This window comes from Bos indicus x Bos taurus, chromosome 3 (assembly GCF_003369695.1).
Source record: "Bos indicus x Bos taurus breed Angus x Brahman F1 hybrid chromosome 3, Bos_hybrid_MaternalHap_v2.0, whole genome shotgun sequence".
NCBI classification, from domain to species: Eukaryota; Metazoa; Chordata; class Mammalia; order Artiodactyla; family Bovidae; genus Bos; species Bos indicus x Bos taurus.
The window spans coordinates 55,492,320-55,517,691 of NC_040078.1; the positions used below are offsets into that span (position 1 = coordinate 55,492,320).

The 25,372-nt window shown below is 39.2% G+C and overlaps 1 long non-coding RNA gene across 2 annotated transcripts in view; it reads left to right on the plus strand.

The window, feature by feature from the left end:
• Nucleotides 1-25,372, plus strand: part of LOC113889657 — a 449,340-nt gene that overhangs the window by 27,410 nt on the left and 396,558 nt on the right. For both annotated transcript variants that reach the window (XR_003510312.1, XR_003510313.1), the window contains exons 2-3: nt 2,729-2,810; nt 11,459-11,585. This is a non-coding gene — a long non-coding RNA (uncharacterized LOC113889657). The remainder of the gene's footprint in view (nt 1-2,728; nt 2,811-11,458; nt 11,586-25,372) is intronic.

Consider the following 25,372-nt stretch of genomic DNA (forward strand, 5'->3'; position numbering starts at 1 on the left):
ACATGCAACACTGATCCCAAGTCACATGATTCAGAAAGAAAATCCCAAGTGTTCAAATCTCTTGCTATGTGATTTGCCCATTGAGATCCAGTCTGTCTCCTATGTGATGATGACCTTGAGGGGACTGCCTCAGAGCTCTGAGACTGTTCAATTTATAGCATGGCATCTGTGAAACTTCCTGATAGAGTTAGCACATCTGTCTTTGTGCCAAGCAGGAGTCCCTTTACTCACCAGGACTATTCATGTGAGTCCTGGACTCACATGTGGTTCCAGGACTATCCATGCTCAGCAAAGGGCAGAAGAGAGCAGAGAAAAACTACCCTTTGGGGTGAGGCTAATATCTCATAGGCGCAAACACTTCACATCTTCATAGCCCAATTTCTTGGACTCCCAGCCTCCCTTGGTTTGACTTTGTATTGTTAACCCTTTGCTCCTGAAGCTGTCTGATTTCCCGTGCCTTTGAAATCTGAAGTTGGTGTATAACCAGCACAGGTCTTGGTTCCTGTTTCACAAGATGTGCATCCCATAGCCTGTTATCTTCTACTTGCTTATGATCCAGATGTCCAATTTCAGCCTTAAATACTGGGAGCAGACTTTTTCAGCTAACTTGCAAATTCAGGTGGAAGGAAAAATAAAAGAACCATGGAGGCTCTTGGATGTTACTTCTCTCAAGGGAATAGAAGGGTATAGGTTGATACTCTTATTGAACCTCTCCTTCTTCATTCTACCATCATTATTAATCCATTGTCAGCTGGTGTCTGACAGTTGAACTCTTTGTTATCTTCAGCAAAGACTAAGTATAGTATGGATAATTGAAAACCACATTCACTTGCATTATTTCAGCTGAAAAATTCAACTTTTAAAAAAATATCTTACTGAGCCAATTGCACCAAGTCCTGCTGTAAAATAAACCATACAGGTGTGAGCACGTAGTGTAGCTGTGACACATTCATGGTATTTGACTTTTTGTTTCCTTCAGAAACTGGTAGAACATTTGTAAAACATATCAACTCATGATTTGTAAAACTTGACAAATTACTGAGAAATCTCTCCTTCTCTCTTAATGTGTACTCGAAACATCCTGAGAGGTTCTGATGACCTTAGTGATGGATCTTACATTCATGTCAAGCATTTTGTTGACATCAGAAGTCATGTACGGATGTGAGAGTTGAACCATAAAGAAGACTGAGCACCGAAGAATTGATGCCTTCTAATTGTGGTGTTGGAGAAGACTATTGAGAGTCCTTTGGACTGCAAGCAGATCAAGCTAGTCCATCCAAAGGAAATCAACCTTGAATATTAATTGGAAGGACTGATGCTGAAGCTGAACCTCCAAAACTTTGGCCACCTGATGCAAAGAGATGACTTATTGGAAAAGAGCCTGAACCTGGAAAAGATTGAGGGCATTAGGAGAAGGGGTCAACAGACGATGAGATGGTTGGATGGCATCACCAACTCAATGGACATGAATCTGAGCAAACTCTGGGAGATAGTGAAGGACAGGGAAGCATGGGGCGCTGCAGTCCATGGGGTTGCAAAGAGTCAGAAATGACTTAGTGACTCAACAACAAAAACAACAACAAAGGAATTTTACTCTTAGAAAAGGTCCTGGATCAAGACCCCAGACACGAAGAGCAGACAAGAAGCATTCTAAAAGTGCCAGGAAATGAAAGTGTCAAGTAAGTGTCCATTTTGAGAGCAAACACCCCTGGTTACCCTTCAGCTGCAATAAACAGAGTGTAGTCAGCAGTGTGGTCTTTGACATGGGTTTGCAAAATAGGTTGCCAAACTTTTCCTGTTTCTTTATAAAATATCAATGAGAGAAAAAAAGGGGGGGGGCACTGGTGGTCCCATTATTGGATAATTGTATAATCTCATACAATAGGGATGGGTCTTCTGATATTCAAGATATGTGTAGTGCCCAGAGGCAGCCATTTGGCAGGGAAATCACCCACCTACTCAGCACTGGTTTAGACAAAGCCAGTCCTGTGACTTGTGGCCCCATTTTGGAGTAAATAACCATATAGATTACCATGTATATAGGTACAAGCATTTCTGATGGAAATTTAATTTAGTAAACTATAAAAACTCTCCTTGGGATGTATCTTATAAACTAGGGCATTGAGACTGTCTAAAGCATATTAATTCAATACCTCTCAATTGGTATTAAAAAAAAAAAAAGGCTGTTTAAAACCAATGTCCTTTTATTCTTGTCTCAGCATTTAATTTCATTTGCATATGACTAAGACTGTTTCTTCTCGGTAAATTTAATTTGCTAGAGTTTGGCACCCAGCACAGAAAGAATGGCATCCTCTGAGATAGGACTGCCAACTACGGCAAGTAGCATTGCAAATAAATTTGATCTATAGACTTTTCAAACTTCTCAGATGTGATCCCTGACGTCTGGCCTGATGAAGGAAGCCCTGGGGACTGGAAAAACACAAAGCATGCTACTGTACTGACATGCAAAATGTCTCATAATCTGTCTTTATCTTTCATGACTGTAGTGGTCTGGATAAATTAGACCAAATTGGGCTAAACACTGTTCTTGGCTACACTCACGTAGCTGTTTTCAAAAGCTAATAGGAGCTGTGTGTGCACATCCAAGGACAAAATTTGGCCCCTTTTGTCTTTGCACAAACAATTGCTTTAGTTGAGATGATTATTCCTGACTGTTTTATAAGCAGCATTTTGCCCAGTTTAAATCTCTTTTCACTTTATTCTTCAGAGTCAAGACATTTATGAATATGAAAACATGTAACTCAGGATCTTCAGTTTCCGGAAAAATAAAAATCTCTCCCCTAAAATCTGTGAGTATTGCAAATGAACTGGGAAAGAGGTAAAGAAAGTCATGTTAACGGTGGCAAAAACAGAAGTAACACTGAGAAAAAGTGTTAACACTCATTAATGGTAGCAATCTGATTAAAATTTTTGTAGCACATTCATCCTTGATCTTTCAAAAGAGAAATGTGTTGTTAATATTTTCAAGGAAAATATAGACTATCAATACATTTATTTATTCAGATGCAAAAAAAGAAGTTGAAATTAACCCTTAATGCAACTTTTTCCTTTTCCATCAGTATCATATTACATAAATCTCACCTTTTCCCCAAAGGCCAAACGTTTTGAAATGAAAGAGAAACAGTCTGGTAAAAAAGCTTTTATTTTTAGAAATTGAGTCAACTTTGGAATTTCCTACTAGAAAAGTCACACATACAACCAGGGCCTTAAGGTTTTGTAAGGTCTTGCATGAATCAGTATAAGATATAAATAATACGAAAGACAATCTAGAATGTCTTGACTCTTTGAGGCACTTACAAGTTAGCTCATTTCTTTTGTGCTTGGAGCAAGTCTCTTTATTTCTATGGTTTCTTAATTCCCTTTTTCTGAAGATGATCAATTTAAGAATGTATCTAGTTATATTTTGTAATAGGGACAAAATTCATAATTACATACATTACCATGATTTATCAATAATTGCAAGATAAATATTTTTACTTTTTGCAAGGTTAATAATTTATGCAAGAATAATCTCACTGGGTTCTTTGGGTGGTTGATAATTTGTCTAAAATAGTGTGTATATATATATATTTTTTTACCCTATCTGCCAATGTGATCAGATTCCAGGTCTTTGAGACCCATCATATCTCTGCTTGAAGCATTTTGAATACCATCTCCAAAAACCTGACATTAATAAAACATTAAAGTTCGAACTTAAGCCCATAAAAGTCAAGAAATCCAGAGTTAAGATCAGCCCAGCTCTCTTAACTCTGTTCTCCTGCATGTATGCATGGGTGATGGGACAGCAGTGCAGGCTGTTGCTTAAATCAGTCTCTCTGCATAATCTAAAAATGTAATTGAATTAGTGTATAAAGTATGTACATACCCTGCAGTGGAGAGCCCCACGCACTATATTATCCACATCCTCTCTCCAGACCCTCATTTTAACTCCTCACTGCAGTGTTCCTGTGAGGCTTCCTCCAACGTTCAGACATTGGACTTGCAAATACAATTTCCCTTCTTTTACGAGGCTTCAAGATGAGTGATGCACACTCGGTTTTCCTAGATGCCTTTCAGCTCCTGGCCAGACAGATAAAGTTTAGGTAACATTCTTCCTTTTGGTTAACAACCTCAGAGTTTGCTAGGTATTAGACAATGCCATTCTGTGGTTAGGGATTATCTTATGCTCTAATTCAATTAGATGCAGGACCGTTTGCCATATTAATATGAAAGTTAGGAACATCAAATTGAGTTTAGGAACATATAGTGGTGTAGCATGGTTTTCAGAGCACGGACTTTGGTTTCTGATAGACGTGCTCCAACAGAGTACCTATTTTGCCACTTAACTGTCACTTAAACTTTCCAAGCCTGTTTTCTCCTCTGTAAAATGGGGATAATAACAGGCCTGATCTTTAAGACTCAGTAAGATTGTGAGGACTTAAAGAGATGATGTATATAACATGATTGGTATGTAGGAAGCAAAATGATTGGCTGCTGCAACTACTACTTCCTATTTTGGTAGGAAATAATAGCATATTGCTTCAATTCACTCTTAATGGAGAGTGAGACAATGGTTTCAAACAGAGTTTGAGTGCTCAGAAATGTTAAAGTAAAATTTAATAATAAGCATAAAATGATGTTCATCTTCAGTCATGATTTAAGAAATGTATAATGGTATCAGTTTCCACATATCCAGTCAGATTGCCAAAGATTTTTTTTAAGAATGATAATATTAAGTGTTGGGTATGAGGAAATAGGCTTTCTCCGACATTGCTTTACTGGTATAAACTGGTATATCATTTTGACAGGCAGCCTGAAGATGTTTATAAAAAATTTAAAACATATCTTGTTTGACTCAGAAATTCCACTCCTAGAAATTTATCTGTGTTTTCAAGAATATTCCTAAAAGTTCTCCTGAAAAATTAGAAAGAAGCTAAATGTTAATCTAGAACTGTTAAGATATAGTGCAATCATACAGTGGAATACTACAAAACCATTAAAAATAAATGAATTGTGCATATGTAATAGATTTGATTAAAGAGTCATATTGATAGATTGCAGGGCAGATGTTTGAAATGTTTCCTTTTTTTCCCCTTAATAACTGTTACTCTGTGGAATCTCTCTTTCTGAGCAGAGGGTTCCCTTAGGCACTTCTCACTCTTTTTGCAGAACTTTCTGTCACTGTTTGTTGAGACCCAAGGCTAACTTCATGGGCCTGTGACCTGTGCCGTTGTAAAAGCCTGCACTCCGAAGGGCCCTGAACACAGTTTAATACTTGGCTGTTGCTTTCTTGGAATTTTTAAGAACTTGTTTTGTACTTGCTTTTTTGTGAGTGAAATATGTGTCTGCATTCTTTGCTGCCCCATCTGCACATACCATTCTTGATGTCCTGAACACTGAATTCCAGTGAGCCCAACATATGTGGGAGTAAGTGAGACTCAGTAAATACAAGGGAAGGAAGTTCCAACTATAGCTAGGCAAGAGGGTCCCTGACAGCCCTTCAAAGGCCATGTTTTCCATTCAAACCAGAACTTGCTCTGAATGCAGAGAGCAGACAATGGCATTCCAAGAAACATGAATGACCAACATCCTGTCATATCCTTTCATACTTCTGTTACTTCTGTGTGCTTGCCAGCCACTTATGCTACAAATGATGATATAGAAGTAAAGGGGAAGAGCAACACATACTGACTTGTCCTTTCAGCCTTTCCTAGCTCCTTGGTAAGCTGCAGGTAGCTAATGTTGTACAGGGTGCACATTCAAGAGGGGAAATTAAAATGGTTGAGTTCATTTTCATTGTTCTGATAAGAATGAAATACAGAGTCAGATGTGAGCTACAAAATACAAACTGTGTAATTTTGTTGATTCATATATGAGCTGCTGCTGCTGCTGCTAAGTTGCTTCAGTTGTGTCCGACTCTGTGCGACCCCATAGACAGCAGCCCACCAGGCTCCCCCGTCCCTGGGATTCTCCAGGCAAGAACACTGGAGTGGGTTGCCATTTCCTTCTCCAATGCATGAAAGTGAAAAGTGAAAGTGAAGTTGCTCAGTCATGTCCAACTCTTAGTGACGCCATGGACAGCAGCCCACCAGGCTCCTCTGTCCATGGGATTTTCCAGGCAAGAGTACTGGAGTGGGGTGCCATTGGCTTCTCCACATATATGAGCTAAAAGCTTTATATTTGTATTTAAAACTGATATAGAGAAAATATATGTATGAGTGATAATATTCATGGTAGTAACGTGAGTTTTTAATTTTTCTTAGAACAACCTTATAGAGTAAAACCCAAATACCATGACAGGTTGAAGGAGAGACTGCAGAAGAGCAAAAACAATTTTATATTTTAATATAATACCATTATTTTTTTAAAAACTACTTTTTGAAGAAGGAGTCTGATATTTTCACTTTGAACTGAGCCTCACAAATTAGGCCCTGATTCCAATGGTGAAAGAAGCAAATGTATTGGGGGCATCTGTTACTTTTGTTTATCAGCATTCATTGGCTCCTTTGTCAACAGTCCCTCATTTTCTGGAACCCTCTTCCCTCTCACACACACATAGTTCATGTGTTTAGGAAGCAATTGATTTCATTGGTGGTTTCAGAGGTACATGTGAGACTCAAGCTTGCTCAATCAGAATATTTCATCTTCTTGGTCGTAATAAGTGGTTTAGAGATGAACATTTGAATCATGCTGACCCATACAAAACATAAGACTTGTGTAATAAAAAGCAGGAGGAAATGATCTGCCTTTTGTTGCTAGAATTTACCTTGAGGTCAGGTGAACCTGGAGCTACTGGTAGGCCGCATCTGGAGTTCGAGAGTTAATACTAACATGGAGAAGAGCAAGGGTGAGGGCTGGTTAGAAACCAAGTCCTGGTGATAATCTTTGAGTCCCTGGATCAAGCTCTGCCTGAAACTAGCTGGAGTTTTTTAACCTGTGATACTTTTTATGCTCAAGCTAGCATTAATTTGATTTTGTTACTTACAACAGACTTCTGACATAGCATGTACAAATTGCTTTCATTAGTGTCTGTGTTTCTAAACAGAGATCTCTAAAGATAAACACCAAACTGCTAACAGTGGATATCCCAGTCAAGGAAGATTATGATAAGGTCTTTCATTTACAATTTTGTACTGTTCTCTAGGGTAAAGATCTTATAAAATAGGTATTAATTTACTTTAAAAATCAGAAAAAGCCATAAAAATGTTTCCATCTTGGGGAAAAAAGTCAGTGATGTTTTAATGTTAATATAATAATTTCTCATACTGACAAAAAAGCAGATGTCTTTTAGTAGATCTTACATGGATTATTCAGTTCCAGGAGCTGGTATTCCCAAGTCAGCTTCTCTACAGAAAGACATGGGCATGCAAGGCAGCCACAGAATCATTGCACAAGCCTTTAACCAGAAATTTCTCTGCCACGTAATTATACTGCAGAAAACAGCAAATAGAAGATTATTGAGTTTGGCCTTAGTAACTACTTAAAGGTGAGATGTTTAATTCTCAAGTAGGCGATCTTTTGTCTTACTATGTTCTCACCTGCTTAAGTGAATAGAAGGAGAAACTTTGGATTTGTTTTTTTCAGTCGCTAAGTTATGTCCATCTCTGAAACCCCATGAATTATAGCACACAGGCTTCCCTGTCCTTTACTATTTCCCAAAGTTTGCTCAAATTTATGTCCATTGAGTTAGTGATGGTATCTAACCATTTCATCCTCTGCCGCCCCCTTCTCCTCTTGCCCTCGAGTTTTCCCAGCATCAGGGTCTTTTCCATGTGGCTCTTCACATCAGGTGGACAAAGTATTGGAGCTTTAGCTTCAGCATCAGTCTTTCCAATGAATATTCAGGGTTGATTTCCTTTGGGATTGACTGGTTTGATCTCCTTGCTGTCCAAAGGGCTCTCAAGTATCTTCTCCAGTACCACAGTCTGAAAGTCTCAGTTCTTCAGTGCTCTGCTTTCTTTATGGTCCAACTCTCACATCCATACATGACTACTGGAATAAACCATGGCTTTCACTAGATGGACCTTTGTGGGCAAAGTGATGTCTCTGCTTTTTAATATGCTGTCTATATTTGTCATAGCTTGTTATAGGTTTGCTTTTGCTTGGATTTGAGGCAGTATCAAAGTGGGGCATTGAAAAGGCAGAAAGTAGCAAAGTCAGGCAGCTAAGGAAGGTTAGGGCCATCTCATGGAGAGTGTTCAAAGAAGCCAATAGAACATATTTTCACCATCCAGGGTCTTGGTAGATGGAAGTGCTGCACTACTTTGAAGACACCCAACAGTGGTGTTTTATGAGTATCAATGTCTGAGGGCTCTTTTAGATTCCAGAGAGGCTGAGTGCAAGGATCCTGTTTTCTTTTTTTTTTTTTTTTTCTTCCAATTTTATTTTATTTTTAAACTTTACATAATTGTATTAGTTTTGCCAAATATCAAAATGAATCCTCCGCAGGTATACATGCGCTCCCCATCCTGAACCCTCCTCCCTCCTCCCTCCCCATACCATCCCTCTGGGCCGTCCCAGTGCACCAGCCCCAAGCATCCAGCATCATGCATCGAACCTGGACTGGCAACTCGTTTCCTACATGATATTTTATATGTTTCATTGCCATTCTCCCAAATCTTCCCACCCTCTCCCTCTCCCACAGAGTCCATAAGACTGTTCTATACATCAGTGTCTCTTTAGCTGTCTCGTACACCAGGTTATTGTTACCATCTTTCTAAATTCCATATATATGCGTTAGTATAAGGATCCTGTTTTCTTAGCATTCTGCCCAAAGGTGTGGTCGGTCAGCCTGGCTGGAGGCTGTTCTCCAGCACAGCAGCCCATACAGTTGCTAATCCTTCTACTTATGATCTCAGCCCCTCTTCCCTTCCATGTGGCGATATCCCTCTTCATTCCAAACCAGAACACACACAGACATCTTTCCCAACAGTTGAATCTAGGGCAATTTGTTTCCAGTGTTCTCGAAACAAAGATTCGAACAGTTCATTTCTGTCTAACTTGGCTCTCTTATGTACATGTAGGAAAGCAAAACTGTTATCATTCATTTGTATTCAATAAATCAGATGGTGTCTTGGAAACTATCTTTGATGGGGTAAAAATCTAAGGACATGGTGGGTGGGGACAGGAAGAGGAATCAGGAGGAAAAGGAGTGAGGGGCTGGGCCCCTGGAGGGCGACCCTAGCTACTGTGTCATTTCACTAGTGTGGATTTTAGGGATCAGTGTGGGTTGTTGCAGTGCTAAGGGGGGCAAATATTACATAGTCATTTGCTAAATACTCTTTAATGAAATATGAAAAGTGAAAAAATGAAAGTGAATTTGCTCGGTCATGTCTGACTCTTTGTGACCCCAGAGACTGTAGCCCACCAGGCTCCTCTGGCCATGGGATTTTCCAGGCAAGAGTACTGGAGTGGGTTTCCATTTCCTTCTCCAGGGGATCTTTCCTACCCAGGGATCGAACCCGGGTCTCCTGTACTGTAGGCAGACGCTTTTACTGTCTGAGCCACCAGGGAAGTAATATGAGCACCAGGTAAAACGTTCAAATGGAACAAAAGAGAACGCAGTGAAGAGTAATTCTCCCTGTCACCGTCACCCCTCCTCTTCTGTCCCCAGAGGCCACCACAACCGTCTTGTGAATTCTTGTGGGCAGCTGTGCCCGTTTAAGCATGCTTGTCTTCTTCTTCCCCTTGGCTTGACCTTGACTTGGACCTGTTAAGTCAGGGCCTAAATTGCAATTTGAAGATGACACTCAGCTCTTCACTTTCTCATTCTCTGCTTAAGCAAAGTAATGAATAAAGAAACATATGCGAGAGCTTGCAGGCCCTCACTATGGGTACATGATTAACTCCTGTACCTGTTTATCACACCTTTTGTTGCACAAAGCTGAGCAGGTGACTGGTACATTCTCTCTTTCCACAGCATGCGATATTTCCAATTCACTGCAAAACAAAGTTCAAACTGCTAAAAAAGCTAGTTTTTAATTACCTTGAGATACAAGTTGCAAGAAGGCAGCCTGACAGGTCTCACTGATGTGCTCAGTAAGCTGTGAAGACATGTGGCTAGATATGACTGGTCATTAATATATACAGTGTGATCAGATGGCATCATAATTGTCATTATTACAGGATCATAAAACTTCAGAGTAACAGAAAAAGCAAGTACCTTTGTTTGAAAGGTCAGCCAAAAAAAAACAACAGACTGAGCTCATCAATAAAACAGGGGTGAAAAGAAAGATGAGCATTTATAAGGAATTCTTCTGAAAATCAAGTGAGCAAAGACTTTTATAATAATGTTCAACTTAAATGAGGAAGTGGGCAAATGAGGTCCTGATAAATTACTCTGCATTGAATTAAATATTGACAAATAATAACAGTGATTTTCTAATGTCTGTAATTAGCACTGGTTAGCTACATAAATTGACTTTCTCAGAGAACTCTGTGTATTTGACTAAATTTTCAAGATTGATGTTTTATAAATTTAAGCAATGGGATGAGTATAATTGCAAGGTAACTGAAGAAATGAGTTGTCTACATAAAGCAATAGTGATGCATTTCCTAAAAGAAAAAAAAAACTGTGTGTGTGTACACTCTGCATGCTTTGCCCACAGATCATCACAGAGTGATCTTTCAAGAGGATCTTTTTCTTGCTGTAGTGTCAGATCTTAAAATAAGATTTAAGGGCTGGGAAGTCTGATTGAGTGGGGCCGAGATGTGATTTCTAGTAATACTGCTCACCAGAGCATGAAGAACAGAAAATGCTATTTCTATGTGTTGGAGGTGAGACATTTTTGGACAGACATATTTTAATTCAGCCTTTTCTTTTGAAATCAAATATATGCTGGGGCTACCATGAGATGTGTGGTTGCTTATTATAGTTAATAGATTGTTTGTCTTCTCTGTCCTTGAGATAATCCTAAGTATGTGCGTACAACTGTGATCAGGTTGCCCATAAAAACCAATCAGCCTGGAGGTCCACAAGGTGGTGAACGTTCCCTAGAGCAGATGGGAAAGATAATGTTTAATCAAGAGTTGGAGGATAAGGTGGTACAACACAAGCCAAGAGAAAGAGAGAATTTCATTTTGGGTGAACCTCTGTAACATTTCTCGTACCCGAAGACAGATTAGAACAATCCCAGAGCCATGACTTCTGGCTACTGTCTCCCCACAGCTGACCCTGTAGACCTTGCCAACCTTGGACTCTGCCTACATCACTGCCTGAATCTGTGAACAAGTCAAATGGTTGTTTCTCAGGTTTATGAAGATGTATGAAGTGAGTCATTCACAAATGAATATACATGTGAGGAAATGACAGAATTCTGCTAAACATGTTTATATTTGAACAACTGATACATCTGAGCATGATTTAGAAAAGGATGCGTGTAAGTTTATAGAAATGACAGTTAAAAAGATAACTGTCACAATGTTTACTGATGAGGTTTCTATTTATCTTAATGTTTAGAAGTTAAATGAAAAGATGGATTGTGGATTACAGCCTAAGCATTTTTGAGCCTGAAGCTGATGTAACAACTTGTGACAATGAAGGGAGCAGGAGGGTGGAGCCAACGAGCTGAGAGTCCTCTGTAGAGGTAAGGTGGTGAGGCCGTTGACAGCTGAAGTACAACCTCATTTATCTCTCACTGTGTTCACTGAAACAATTGAGTGCTGGATGGAGAGGTGGATGAAGTCCTTGTTTGTGGCCTGCTGGGCCGGGTTGTGGTGTTCACTCAGAAGCTGCCACAGTTTCAAGTTACAGCCGTGGGGCCAGGAGAACATCACTGCTCCTGTGTTGTCGTTTGCTCTAGGCCCTGGGCTGTGCTCTTTGCTGTTTTGCTTAGTTTACTGCAAACGTCGAGAAGGACTTTTTGTTTTAGCTTCTTAAAGGCTCCACTCTAACAGCCTGGAGGAAGTTGCCAAACAAATGTAACCTCTTCTGTCCGCCTGGTGTCTGTTTACCTGTGTTTGCTGGCTGTTTGGCAGTGCACTTACACACTGGAAATGTGCTCTGGATGGTGTTAAACTGAATTGGGGAATATTTCAAACCGTGCCTTAAATAATAGAATTGAAATGTTGTGCTGCAGAAGTGGCCTGGGTTGGAAACTTTCAAGTGAAAAGTTAGATCTTGGTTTTTCTTAAAGATGAAATGAGGCCCTGGGGTATGTGGTTTTCAGGCTATCTCTATTTGTTAATTTTGGAAATAGACTTTTCACAGTTTTACTTCTCTTTTGTCTTAAGCCTTTGGTTTTACTTCTAAATGCAATTGATAGAAAACTTGAGATTGTGCTTTTTACTTTGATTCTAGTTAATTGGCCCAGGCGAAGCAACAATGGATACAGCCATTAGGAACCATAAATAAATATATTTGTTTTATGATATAATCAGTGTTCCTTGATATAATAACAAACATAAAAGGGCAGGGTACTGGACAAAGGCTTCTGCAGATTGTCAGATAAATTCACAAACCCAGATCTCAATTAACTGGCCTAGTAAAAAAAAGATCAAGCTTCTTCCTTTTTTTAATATCCTAAATGGATTTTCTTTAAAGCAAAGAAATATAACTTTTAGAGAAGGACAAGCACACACATTCCCTGAAAGGTTATTCAGATCTACTATTCAGATCTTTCTTTAAGGTCTCAGAGAGTTTGTCCTAGTTATGGAGGCAGATGTCTCACCAGAAGACACCATGTGATCTTTGAATAGAGGTACACAAAAGAGGCCAAGCTTTAGAGTTTGAAGATACAGAAAAAAATAGAATAATCTTAATTAGTCTTATAGCAATAGATATCTTTATTGTTATAGAACAATGTTTATCATTATGCGTTTCTGGTATTTGCTGTGACTGAGTACTAGCAATGCTGTTATTAGTAATTTTCTTTAGATTGATTCAGAATGAAGGGTCCACATACTGGGGCTTGGAGGGCAGCCCACAAAGAGGACATGGATACACTTTTTATTCTGGTCTAGAGTTAACAAGAGTTGCTTCTTTTATTCAAGGTATGGGGGAAGTTGTGGTCTTAGTGGACCTGCACCCGAATCTGGGAATTGTTACATATTCTCATTCCACATGAAGCAAGGACAACTCTCCTATGAGCTGAGTGGCAAGAATTCCTTTTATATGCTTGATTGGCTGTGGAATAGTTGCTCCAATTCAGTCTTCCATGATGGAGCCAAGGACTTAGGAAAAGTTTCCGTCAAATGGCATGAAGGCAAAGCTGTACAGCTCTACATACCAGAGGTAGATGCTGTGCATTTAGTGGCACCCTTGTTATAACCTGAGCTAATTTGTAAACTATCATCTTCCTCTTTTTTTTTTTTTTTTTTTTGATAGTTTAAACCAAACACTATTGTCCAGTTTAATTTCCCAGCACTTGGTGTGATAGGCTTTATAATACCAGCACTGAGTATCAGGACTGGTCATGGTGGTGGTGGTACTCAATCATGTCTGACTCTTTCTGACCTGGGACTTCAACCCACCAGGCTCCTCAGTCCAAGGGATTTTCCAGGCAAGCATAATAATTGGGTTCCCATTTCCTCTTCCAGGGAATCTTCTCTACTCAGGGATCGAACTCATGTCTTCTGCATTGGCAGGCAGATTCCTTACCACTGTACCACCTGGGCCTCAGATCAGCATCTCTGAAAAGATTTTTTTTGTCTCATATAGTTCAGCTTCCAATATCCCAGGGTAAGAATTCCTTCTACAGTGGTATGATCATCCTATACAGCCTCTTATTGAATGGTCTCAGTGACCGGGCACTCGCAAGTTCTTTCTAGTATTTTTTGTTTCAGTGGCTCTACTTAGAACGTTTTTCTGTAGAAAACTCAAATTCGTCTCCTTGTCCCCTCACCCTTTTGCCTCAGTTCTGGAGCTACAAGTATGTGTCCACCCCTGTTAATTTAGAATTCAAAAATATTAAAAGGAATTTTCTTTTTCTCCCTAAATCTCTTTTTCAGGCAAAACTTACATCATTCATTCATTCAAAAAATTGTTTACTGAATAGCTACGTGAGCAAACATTGGGTTAGATGCCGTGGATGATGTAAGGGTGATTCAAAGAACCATTTCTCATTGACTTTGCTTACAGAACTGTCAATACACGTCACCTTCTTCTGGATAAACTATCCTATTGTATGTTTCTAGATTTAGACCTTCTTGAGGGCTGAGACCATGGCATTGCCTAAGTATTCCTGGAGCAGACACATAAGTGGATATTCAATAAATGTTTTCTGATTTTCCTCCATTCCTCTGAAAATGAGGCCCCTAAACCTCATTCCCAGATGGTGCAGTGGTAAAGAATCCAGCTGCCAAGTCAAGTGATGTGGGTTTGACTGGGTTGGGAAGCTCCCCTGCAGGAGGCAATGGCAACCCACTCCAGTATTTTTCCCTGGAGAATTCCATGCACAGAGTAGCCTGGCAACCTACAGTCCATGGGATCCTAAAGAGTTGGGTGTGACTGAGAACACATTTCAGCTTCAGCAAACACATCACACTGCTTGCTCTGATGTTGACATTGTATGTGGGCTTTCAAGCCCTTGGTCCACGTAGACTGCTGTAAGACTCTGTCTCATTTGTTATTCATTTAAAATGCTCAAGAAGGCTGAGAGGTAGACATTGTTTTGTCCAGATTTTAGATCAGAAAACAGAGAGAGATATGATATTTAAAATAATGAAAATCACAGATGTGCTCTAATTGTGTTTGTGATTTTTTAAAATAGGGATCCTAGCTCCTGGTTTCCCATCATTTTCTAATTTTGTACCTGAGTTCTTGATCCTGAATTAGAACTATAGCCTATTTTTATGAAATTATATCTGGTTAATATTGGCTTATACTTCTAGCCTGTTGAGTCCTTCTGGATTCTTAATATGGTTATTTATCATTTTAGCTATTCCTTTCAGTTTGTGTACTTGTTACTAATATGCTAAGCATATTCTTTCATATAATTTATTGATGAGAAATACTGGTAGTCAAAGATGGAAAGCTGTGTCATCTGTGAGAAACCTTGCTCCAGAATGACATCAATCCACTCATCAATGTTTCTTGGGTACATTTGTTCAACTATTCTATTATGTAGTCCACATTTTTCCATTTTGACCATAAAGATAACATGAAAGCTTTGCAAATTAAAGTGTATTTTGTTTTAAATCAGATGTTTTTCTACATGAGTTGAATTGTTTCCCGTATAGTAAGCATACAACAATTAGCTTTTAATTTGTTATTCCAGAGGCTATGGTTTGGTTCATACTTTAGTTTAATGTATGTACTAATGAAAAAGCTTTATGTGTACATGTAAGTTTTGTCATCTATTTCTCCCTCATGATATTTTTCCTTTTATTTCTGCCTCCAAATATTTCCATATACTACCTGTTTTAAAATACAGGGGAAAAGTGTATTTGAAAGAAAATGAAAGACTTGATGCGAAATAATATATTTTCCCAAAAGAAACATTCTTTAATGCATACATGCAAAACTTTAACACCTGATTTAAAAATGTATGAAGAAACTCTGTCATGTGGAGGATGTTACTTAGGAGCTGAATTACAGGATTTGTCTGTCTTTCTTTTTCTCTTGCCTTGGGCAATATAGTCTAATTACAAAACTTGCCTTTCATTCTGTTTAGTGTTTCTCAGCTATGCATGAAAAAAGTTAATCAAAAAATAAAATGAAAAACTGTGATGGCTAATCGAAGTCCCATAGATTTCTCTGCTGTTGGCTAGCTTGTCTTTGGGAATGAACTCCAAAATGCTACCTTTAATGCATCAGTAGATGTACTGTGACTATTGGTCTCTTCTCCTTTTAAGGAAAGAGAAAAGATTCCTTTAATTTTAGGATTTGTTTCAAAATTAGAAAATGAAAAGAAAAACATGTCTTTTCCTATCTTCATTTGTCCCTTCTTCATTTATACCTTATCAATACTTGTTGGGAGGTTTGTGGCCATAAAAGACACTAGACCAACAATCTCAAAGATGAGTAATGTCTCTGATTAGAGCAGATAGAGAAAAGCAATTTACACCCCTTGTTCTCTAGTGTGTTTTGTAGGAAAGAAAAATACCTCTTTTTCTTTCTACCTGTCTTAGCTTCATTGGCTGGGGCCCTGTAAATTAGACTGGCAAAAGACAGATTAGTAGGAGAAAAATGTGCAGGTTCATTAGTATGTTATTGTTTAGTTGCTTAGTCATGTCAGACTCTTTTGTGACCCCATGGACTGTAGCTTGCCAGGCTCCTCTGTCCATGGGATTTCCTAGGCAAGCATACTGGAGTGGGTTGCCATTTCCTTCTCCAGGGGATCTTCCTGACCCAGGGATTGAACCCATGTCTCCTGCATTGGCACATAAATTCTTTACCACTGAGTCACCAGGGAAGGCCTTATTAGCATGTATATCATGCATTCACATAGAACAGTGATGAGTAACTCAAAAGCGTGGCAAGTATGTGGGCTTATACAGCATCTTGATAAAAGAACAAGACATTTTTAGAGAAGTGATAACATATGGTTAGAAGGGCTTTGAGCTTCTAGGGAGGCAAATTGTAGGGGAATTAATAGCAGATAAAGCTAGTTAGTTGTTTGTTATGTGGATTCCTCTGATATTCCTCTGGATTCCAGCTTTTTCTGGGCTGACAAGGGTTCTAAAGGTGTCTTTGGTAAAGTCTGTTCTTCCTGGTAGAGAGGGGAGAGGAGACACTAGCAAATTTACATCAGGTTTTAGGCAAACAGGGGCAGGCAGAGAGCTCTTCTGTTTCTTCTAAATTGCTTTCTGCTCAAAATGGCTCTCATGCCACAGAGATATATTTTGGGGTGGCATGTTCTGCTACCCCTCATTTTAGAAGGACACTGGGTTAAAAGGATGATGATTCTTGGCCTATCCTCTGTCTGGCTGTCTTGTCTCGAGTATAGACCTAAATGTCTACCACTAGAACCAGTGGTTGTGCAGGTTTTTCCTCAAGGGCTAAGATGTCATCTCAGTTCATTTCAAATACTCTCCGTGACAAAACTACTGCAAACCAAAAACAATCTAATAAAGTTAGTGCCTTTAATAAGTATCATTACTTAAACCTGGTAAAGTCTTAGACCAGTCTCTTTGTTGTTTGGGAAGCAAAATAAAAGGTATCTCCCTCTCAGGTGGGAGATTGCTGAGAATATTTGAGAGTCTTGTTACTGTTTTCTTTTTAATTGATTTTTTTTATTTGGAGTATAATTACTTTACAATGTTTTGTTAGTTTCTATTGTACAACTGCATGAATCGACTATTTGTATTCATGTATCCTCTCCCCTACCCCTCTAGGTCATCAGGCAACAGCAAGCTGAGCAAGGTGAGCTCCCTGTGCTACACAGCAGCTACCAACTAGTTACCTCTTTCACACATGGTAGTGTGTATGCGCCAATGCTACTCTCTCAGTTTGTCCTCCCTCCTTCCTCTGCTGTGTCCACAAGTCTGTTTTCTATGTTTGTCTCTCTATTCCTGTCCTGCAAATAGGTCCGTCAGTACCATTTTTCTAGATTCCATATCTGATACTGTTTTGAAGTGTTGGTGGCAGTGGCAGTGGGTTGATGATGGACAAAAACAGCATGGTATAATGCAAGTTTGTGGCATTTTTAGCTGAGCCTGTCACACAAAAGATTTTTGGATGGTGTGTATCCACTGATCCTATGGCCTCAATAACCATGCGATTCTCAGTTATTTGAAGTGAGTGCTGTTGAGAAGCAACATATGCTTCTTCTCCTCCATGCAGAGAAACGAAATTTGGAGGTTCACTGAAAGAGAAAACATAGTTTCCTATGGCAGTTTATCTCCAAGAATGAACAATTTCCTGGGATCGTGATAATGGTTGCTAAAACCTCACTGAGAAAGACAATTCCAATGCCCAAATTTGGGCTTAGATCATGTTGCGGCTGGCTCAGTAGAGTGGCAAGGGACCATCAGTCTGCTTTGGAGAGAAGTATCTACTTGGGAATCGTGTGGATGTAGCCTCCCTTTACTGATACTGGATATGATGAAAGAGTCCTAGGGTCTTTCAGAGGGAGTATACCATTCACATAACACAGCACTGTGTAACTCTCGTGAATTTTTTTTTAATGCTGTTTAAACTTCCTTTCATTACGACCTGCATAAAATGGAAAATATGTTAGAGGCTGTTGAGGAGGTTTGTAAATGCTTTATAAGTAACAGCAATGTGACCCAAGTCATGTGCACTTAGGTTTTTTGTAAACATTGAAGGCCAGTTATGAATACTTCAACGCATTAAAACCCTTCTGTTTTAATTTCCTGGCTAAGACAACTTTGGTATTCCAGGATTTAGCCAGCCACAGATTCAACAACTGAGAAGCCAGTTTTCCAGAAATTCTAGCTTTGATTTGATTATTTCAAGGAATAGCAATAGTCAGAAATATCAGGCCTTAGAGCAGAACCAACAGCACAGAGTATAGTGTGGAGCTGTTGCAGAAGACACAAGTGGTGAATCTGTGAGTTCAGAAGTAGTGAGTTGCCCAGGACTCCAGTTAGTTCTCTTGCTTTATTATTGTAAATTGTTGGACATATGAAATTAGGATCATGCTATGTTACAAAATCAACAGTTAAGTATATGAAAAGGTCACTACCTCAGGAAGTCAGGAGACCTGAGTCTTAGTCCCAGGAAATAATTATTAATTATAATCTTCATTTGTGAGCAATTATTATCTTACTACATGTGGGGCATCTTTTCTAGCCTATATAATAATTTAGTCTGGAAGATATTATACCATGTTCAATTTGAAGAAAGAATTGCAGAGAGATTAAATGACTTTCCCAAGATCACTAAGTTAGTAAAGACAGAGTTAAAATTCAGACTCAAGAGTGTCCCCTGAGGCTGTGTCTCTGCTGAATGCTCCATATTCTTTCCTTTGTCTGAAAGCTCCATGTTCTTTCCTTGCATCTTTGTCTTTCCTTCAGCTGTTTCTTTTTTGGAATGAATACCCTTCTTGCTCATCTCAGTCTGTGTGACTTTTTATTTGAAAGCTCATTCTTTAGGCCCGACTCCGGTCTAGTATTTTTAGGAAGACCTCCAGGAACATTCCCATCCATTGGTCTCTCCAAAGTACAACCTCCTGGCCCTTCCTACCATGCTGCTCACTTGGCACCTGCTCGTATCTCTCATGCGATCCTCATGGTTTCTGTTATCTCCCATCTATTGTGAATCACATTTCAGTGTGATGCTTCTCTCTCTCTTCTCTGTCTCTCATTTATAAATTTGGAAGATACTGGGAAACAAAGCACAGGAAAAATACCGGGTATTCTACTACCTCAAATTAGCAAAATTTACCATTTAAAAATACTGGCTTCAAATACTCTCCTGTAAATAAAGAAATAACACCTGACCAATCAAATTGATGTTTTCGTTATACATTTTCCAATCCTATTCACCTCCTCCGAGAGGGAGGTAACCACTAATCTGAATTGGGTACCTAATCTCTAAGTCTAGATTTTTAATTTTTTGTTACACATTCTTATATTTGTGAATATATAATGCCGTTTTGTAATATTTTGGTAAGAGAACATAGTGTAATTACTGCATTAGTGTGTGTTTGGTCGTGTCCGACTCTTTGCGACCTCATGAACTGGAGCCTGCAGGTCTCCTCCATCCATGGGATTCCAGGCAAGAATACTGAAGTGGGTTGCCATTTTCTCCTCTGGGGATATTCTTGACCCAGAGATCAAATCCACATCTCCTGTGCTTCTGTGCTGGCAGGCAGATTCTTTTACCACTGAGCCACCTGAGAAGCCCAATGAATGCATATGTCTTTTGAAAATCTGTGTTTTTAACTCAATATTTTAAAAAAATTGTCACATTAACACATTTAAATTTAGTTTATTCATTTAAATTGTAGCATTCCATGTAATAATCCTAAATGTCTTATTTATCTAGTCCTCTTTTTACAGACACTAGCGTTCTGATGATTAAGTTACAAAAGTTAGAAAACTTTTTTAGTGAATTGGTTTTTCTTTTTGTATTAGACTAAATTCTCTAACTAAAGGACTGTGGATTATGCTTCTTTGTGTTTAGCACCGTAACTACAAATCAGTAGACATTCAAATGAATGAATTTTGATGAAAATATCTGAGTTAACTGAAGTTATTCAACTTTGAGGAGTACTTAGAAATGCGTTTAAATGTACTTGGCAAGTCAATGCTGACTTACGACTGGACAGCAAAAATTCTATATCCACTTCTTACTAGGTCATCTCTGTGATGATCTTGAAGAAATCTAATTGCCCTTGAATATTTGACCTTTAATGTGTCAACATAAACATTTTGTCAGCCTGGCTTCATGGAGATATGGTTAACTGTGCTCGACAGAGATAATAATTTTCTTTAGAAATGTTAAAGGCCATGATCTCCTTCTTCAGACTTATATCTTCTCTTCTGACCCATTTGCTTTCTGAATGTTGTCTAGATGGATCACATCCAATAACTGGGAGAGAGGTGTGAGGTCGGGAGGTAGGGATTGTTGCAAAGAAGGAATGAATGTGTGCCTATGATGTCTTAGAATAATGTCTGCCACATCGTTAAGCTTAAATAGCTGTTACAGCAGAAAGTGAGGTAGTTATTTTATAGCCTTTATCTTAAGTCACTAAGCACGGGTACAGAAATCTTCATGTCTCTTCAGCCCAAGATTGTAATTTATTCTGACGATTCTGATTGGTTACAGTCAAGGGCCTCCACAACAGGAAGACGTGAGCTCCAGAGACCCTCTATCCATGAGTGGCATCAAATGATAAAGAAGAGGCAGCAGGATTGAGCATTGATTGAATAATTAGAATGAGACTGTATTAGGCTTATTATTTCATGTGTAACTCCCCAAGATGTTGGTTATAACCTGATTGCCATAGGAACAGTCCTACCTATTCGTTGTCCAGTGATCTATTGATTTATCATGCATTTAATAAGTACTTGAAATACCTCAATGAACAAAAAGAACAAGATTCCTACTTTTCTGTGGTCTGCATTCTAGCATGGCAAGACAGAAAATAAGCACAAATATGTTAGGTAAATTATATAGAACATTGGAAGGTGATAACTGCTGTGGAAAAAGAAAGATAGTCCCAGGTAAGGGGGATCAGGAATGTTTGATCAAGTAGTATGGTCAAGGGAGGATTTATTGAACAGGTGAGAACTGAGCAAAGACTTAAAGGAGGTGAGGGAACTGACCATGCAGATACCTGCAGGCAGAAGAAGAACCAGCACCAAGCCTATACCTGTCATGCTTGAGGTAAGAAGGCTTGTGTGACTGGAGTGGAGTGAGCAAGGGAGAAGGTTGTAGAAGATGAATTCAGAGGAGTGATGGGGAGCCAGACCATGTTAGGCCTGTAGGCCATTGTGAAAACTTTAATGATCTAATGAAGAGCTTGAGTTAGTGTTCTAAAAGGCCACTCTGACTTCCTTATTGAGAACAGATTTTCAGTGGCAAGGATAGATAGAAGCAGGGAGAACTGTTAGAAAGTTACTGCAGTTGCAGGTCAGAGATGGCCATAGAGATAAGAAGTAGTTCAATTCGGACATGTTTTTATTCTAGGGCTAATATCCTAGAGTAGCAGTCCCCAACCTTTTTGGCACCAGGGACTGGTTTTGTGGAAGGCCCTTTTTCCACAAACTGGGGAGGAAGTGATGGTTTGGGGATGATTCAAACACACTGCATTTGTTGTGCACTTTATTTCTGTTAATATTACATCACCCCCACCTCAGATCATCAGGCATTAAATCCCAAGGTTGGAGACCCCTGTCCTAGAGGATTAGAAGTAGAGTGTGAGAGAAATAAAGAGGCCAAGAGTGCCCCAAAGACTTTTTTTTTTTTTTTTTTAACAGATGTAGCTTCTAAAAGCTGAAATGATTGGATTAGGTTTGGATAAGAACATTAGAGATTTTTTTTTAGAGGTCTATTGATCATCTGGAGATACAAGTTTTGAGTTCAGGAAACAGGTCTTGGCTGAAGATACAAATTTGTTCTCTTTTTTTGCATATAGATGGAATTTAAAGCTATGACATTGTATAAGATGACCAGAGAAGTGAGTGCACCAAGAAAAGAGGACCAATAACTCAATGTTTGAGAGGCTCAACATTAGGGGATCTGGTGAAGGACAAAAAAAAACACTGAGAGAGGCTGACCAGTGATGTAAGTGGAGAAATGAGTGAGTCGTGGATGCCCTGTGGAGAAAGTGTTAAGCAGTGTGATAAAATAAATCAGTGCTAATGATTGGCCAAGTAAGACGAGGAGTAACAGTTTACTGAGCTCTAACTCTGTGAAAGTCATTTGCTGAGCTTGATGAGAGCAGTCTGTGGGAGTGAAAGGCTGCTTGGAGTGGGTAAAGGGAGTACATTGGAGACAGCAAGTAGACTGGTGGTCAAAACTAGTGGTGGTCTTACATAGAATTTGATACCTTTCTTCTTAAGTACTCCTCTGTTGGCCCAATAATGTGCCCAAAGAACCAAAGTTAGAATTTCCTTACTTCCCTTTAGGAGTATCTCTGTATTCAACCACTGAAAATGTAAATATCCTGAAATTGGTATCTCAGAATTATTAAACATTGTGGTATGCACCTGTCTGTTTGCACTGGATCCCTGCAGTGACAATGAAATTGTAGAATTTCAAAACTGGAAAGGATCTTAGATGTAGCATAGTTCAACCCTATTAACAATGGTTTTAATATATATAAGGGAAGTGACTTCCTCAAGGTCACATACTTCTCAGATGACAGAGCTGAGGCTAGAATCCAGGGCTTCTGTTCTAGTGCCTTTCAACTGCATAATATTTTCTCTTGAATTTGATTCAACATGTACACAGGACAAGAAAATACTTGAGGAGATGCTATGTAAATGTCAGTCAAGTGAAAGAAAGAAAGTGAATGAGTTAATAGATGAGCAAAGACAAGACAATGTTTGAAATGTATGGGAAAACCTGTTGAGAATCCAACAGGCTGATGACTGGAGATTTGCTCTCAGGTGCAAAAGGGGACGGAGAAGGCAATGGCACCCCACTCCAGTACTCTTGCCTGGAAAATCCCATGGATGGAGGAGCCTGGTAGGCTGCAGTCCGTGGGGTGGCGAAGAGTCGGACATGACTGAGTGACTTGACTTTCACTTTTCACTTTCATGCACTGGAGAAGGAAATGGCAACCCAGTCCAGTATTCTTGCTTGGAGAATCCCAGGGACAGGGGAGCCTGGTGGGCTGCCATCTATGGGGTCGCACAGAGTCAGACACGACTGAAGTGACTTAGCAGCAGCAGCAGCAGCAAAAGGGGAAAGTCAGGGTGAGAAACTATGAAAACGGAAGGAGAAATAAGTGAGAACTGCAGATTGCATTGTGAGTAGTTTTTAACTTGAAAGCATCAGTGATGTTTAAAAATTGTTTTAAAAGTAAGTGCAAACTGTTAGTGAAGGTTAATGGAAGGGACTGAAGGGAGAAGCTTTTTGCTAATGAGAGCTGGAATGATGACATTTTTTAATATCCTTGCTGACAACTACTGACTTGGTGGCAGCAGGTTTACAATTCCCTGAAAATAACCAGATATAAGAGGTTTCAACTTGCTGGAACTCTTATTATATGCTTGAGTGACTCTTGGAACAAAAGAAAGCTGTGCATGATTGTTTAGCAAAGTATAGGATAAACAAAGCATATGTTTTCTAACATCTACTGACTATGTAATCTGATAGTCTTGTTATATTGGTCTCTGCTCATTTTAAGGTTATGTGAGGAAGATGACTTTAGTGGTTCAGTACATAAATAAATGATGTTAAGACTCCACTTTAACTTATGCCCCTCCATTTTTCATATGTATTTGCTGTTTTTCTTTCAGGAAGGAAAATGCACATTACTTGTTCTCCTGGAAACCTTCCATGTCCTTTTTAAATGCTTTCCCTTTCTCTTTTGAAAGATCCCCCTCACACTGCATAAATAGAAATGTCCCTGAAATTCATTTGATTTCATGGATGGTAGCATACTCATTTCAAATATCTTTGGGAGAACCAGATAAAATAGCTACACTAGCCTGCATTGCCTGATTTAGTGCTAGGGACTGTGGAGAACTGGATGGCTGGGGGAAATTGTAATGGGAAACTCAAGTTAGTTTTCACTTTAAGTTCAGCACCTTGAATCCAGTGGAGTTGAGGGTAGTCAAAAGTTATTACTATCTGATTTGACTGTTCACAGTTCCAAATGAAATAAGTGAGTTGTGCCTCTGTTTTGCTGGTAGTAAGGAAAATGTTTCTATCACCTTGGTGCTAAATGGCAATTCTTGAGCAGTGTCAGCAGAGAACTGGCTGGAAAAGGTGACTTGTTCTTTCTTTCTTGCAGCCATTACTTTGTCAGGGAGAAGGCATATTGGTGAAGCAGTTGGGGCAATCTTACATTTCTGTTTATCAGGCTGCATCTATTCTTGGGAGAAAAAGAAGCCATCCATTTCCAAAGCTGTCAATCTGGTAACCCCAGCCACCACTAAAAGCCACTTCAATTTATTTCTTTGCTTGTTTACACTTTGCAGAGAGTTTATTGTAAAGATATATTAACCAGTAAGATGCCTTTACGATAAATTGCACTCCGCTTTTTGGGAAGAGATGGCAACTTTTGTAAAGGTGCCAAGGTTTTTTAAAAATTATTATTTATTTATTTGGCTCCTCTGGGTCTTTGCTGTTGCACATGAGCTTTCCCTAATTGCAGTATATGGGGCTCTCATTGCGGTGGTTTCTCTTGTGGAGCATGGGCTCTGGAGCATGGGTTCAGTAGTTGTGGCACATAGGCTTAGTTGTGCTGTGGCATCTTCCTGGACTAGGGACTGAACCCATGTCTCCTGCATTGGAAGGCAGATTCTCAATCACTGGACACTGGGGAAGTCTGTCATGGGTGTTTTAAGTAGGAGAAAAAAGTAGTGTTAACACTGAGTGAAGCATCGTTGTCTGGATCTCCATCATTCTTTTTATTTCTATTCGTATGAAGTTTTCATCTCGTATTTACTCTCCTTCTGACCAGCTTCCTTCCTTTCATATCTAACTTTGTTTCTGCTTATTTACTCTTTATTTGCTTTAGAAAAATATTTACCTATTAATTTGGCTGCTTTGGGTCTTAGTTGCAGCACATGGAATCTTTGTTGCATCGTGTGAATCTTTCATTGCAGTGAACAGATTCTCTAGTTGTGGCGCTCGGGCTCAGTGATTGTGGCACTAAGGCTTAGCTGCTTTCATTGCGTGTGCTTTTTATTTCCCTTATCAGGGATCCAACCCATGTTCCCTGCATTGCAAGGTGGATTCTTAACCACTGGACCACCTGGAAGTCCCTTGCTTTACTTAAACATTTTTGGTTTTGTTTCTGCTCCCCTGATTTTTCCCACCTACAAAGAAGAAGCAGACGTTCATATA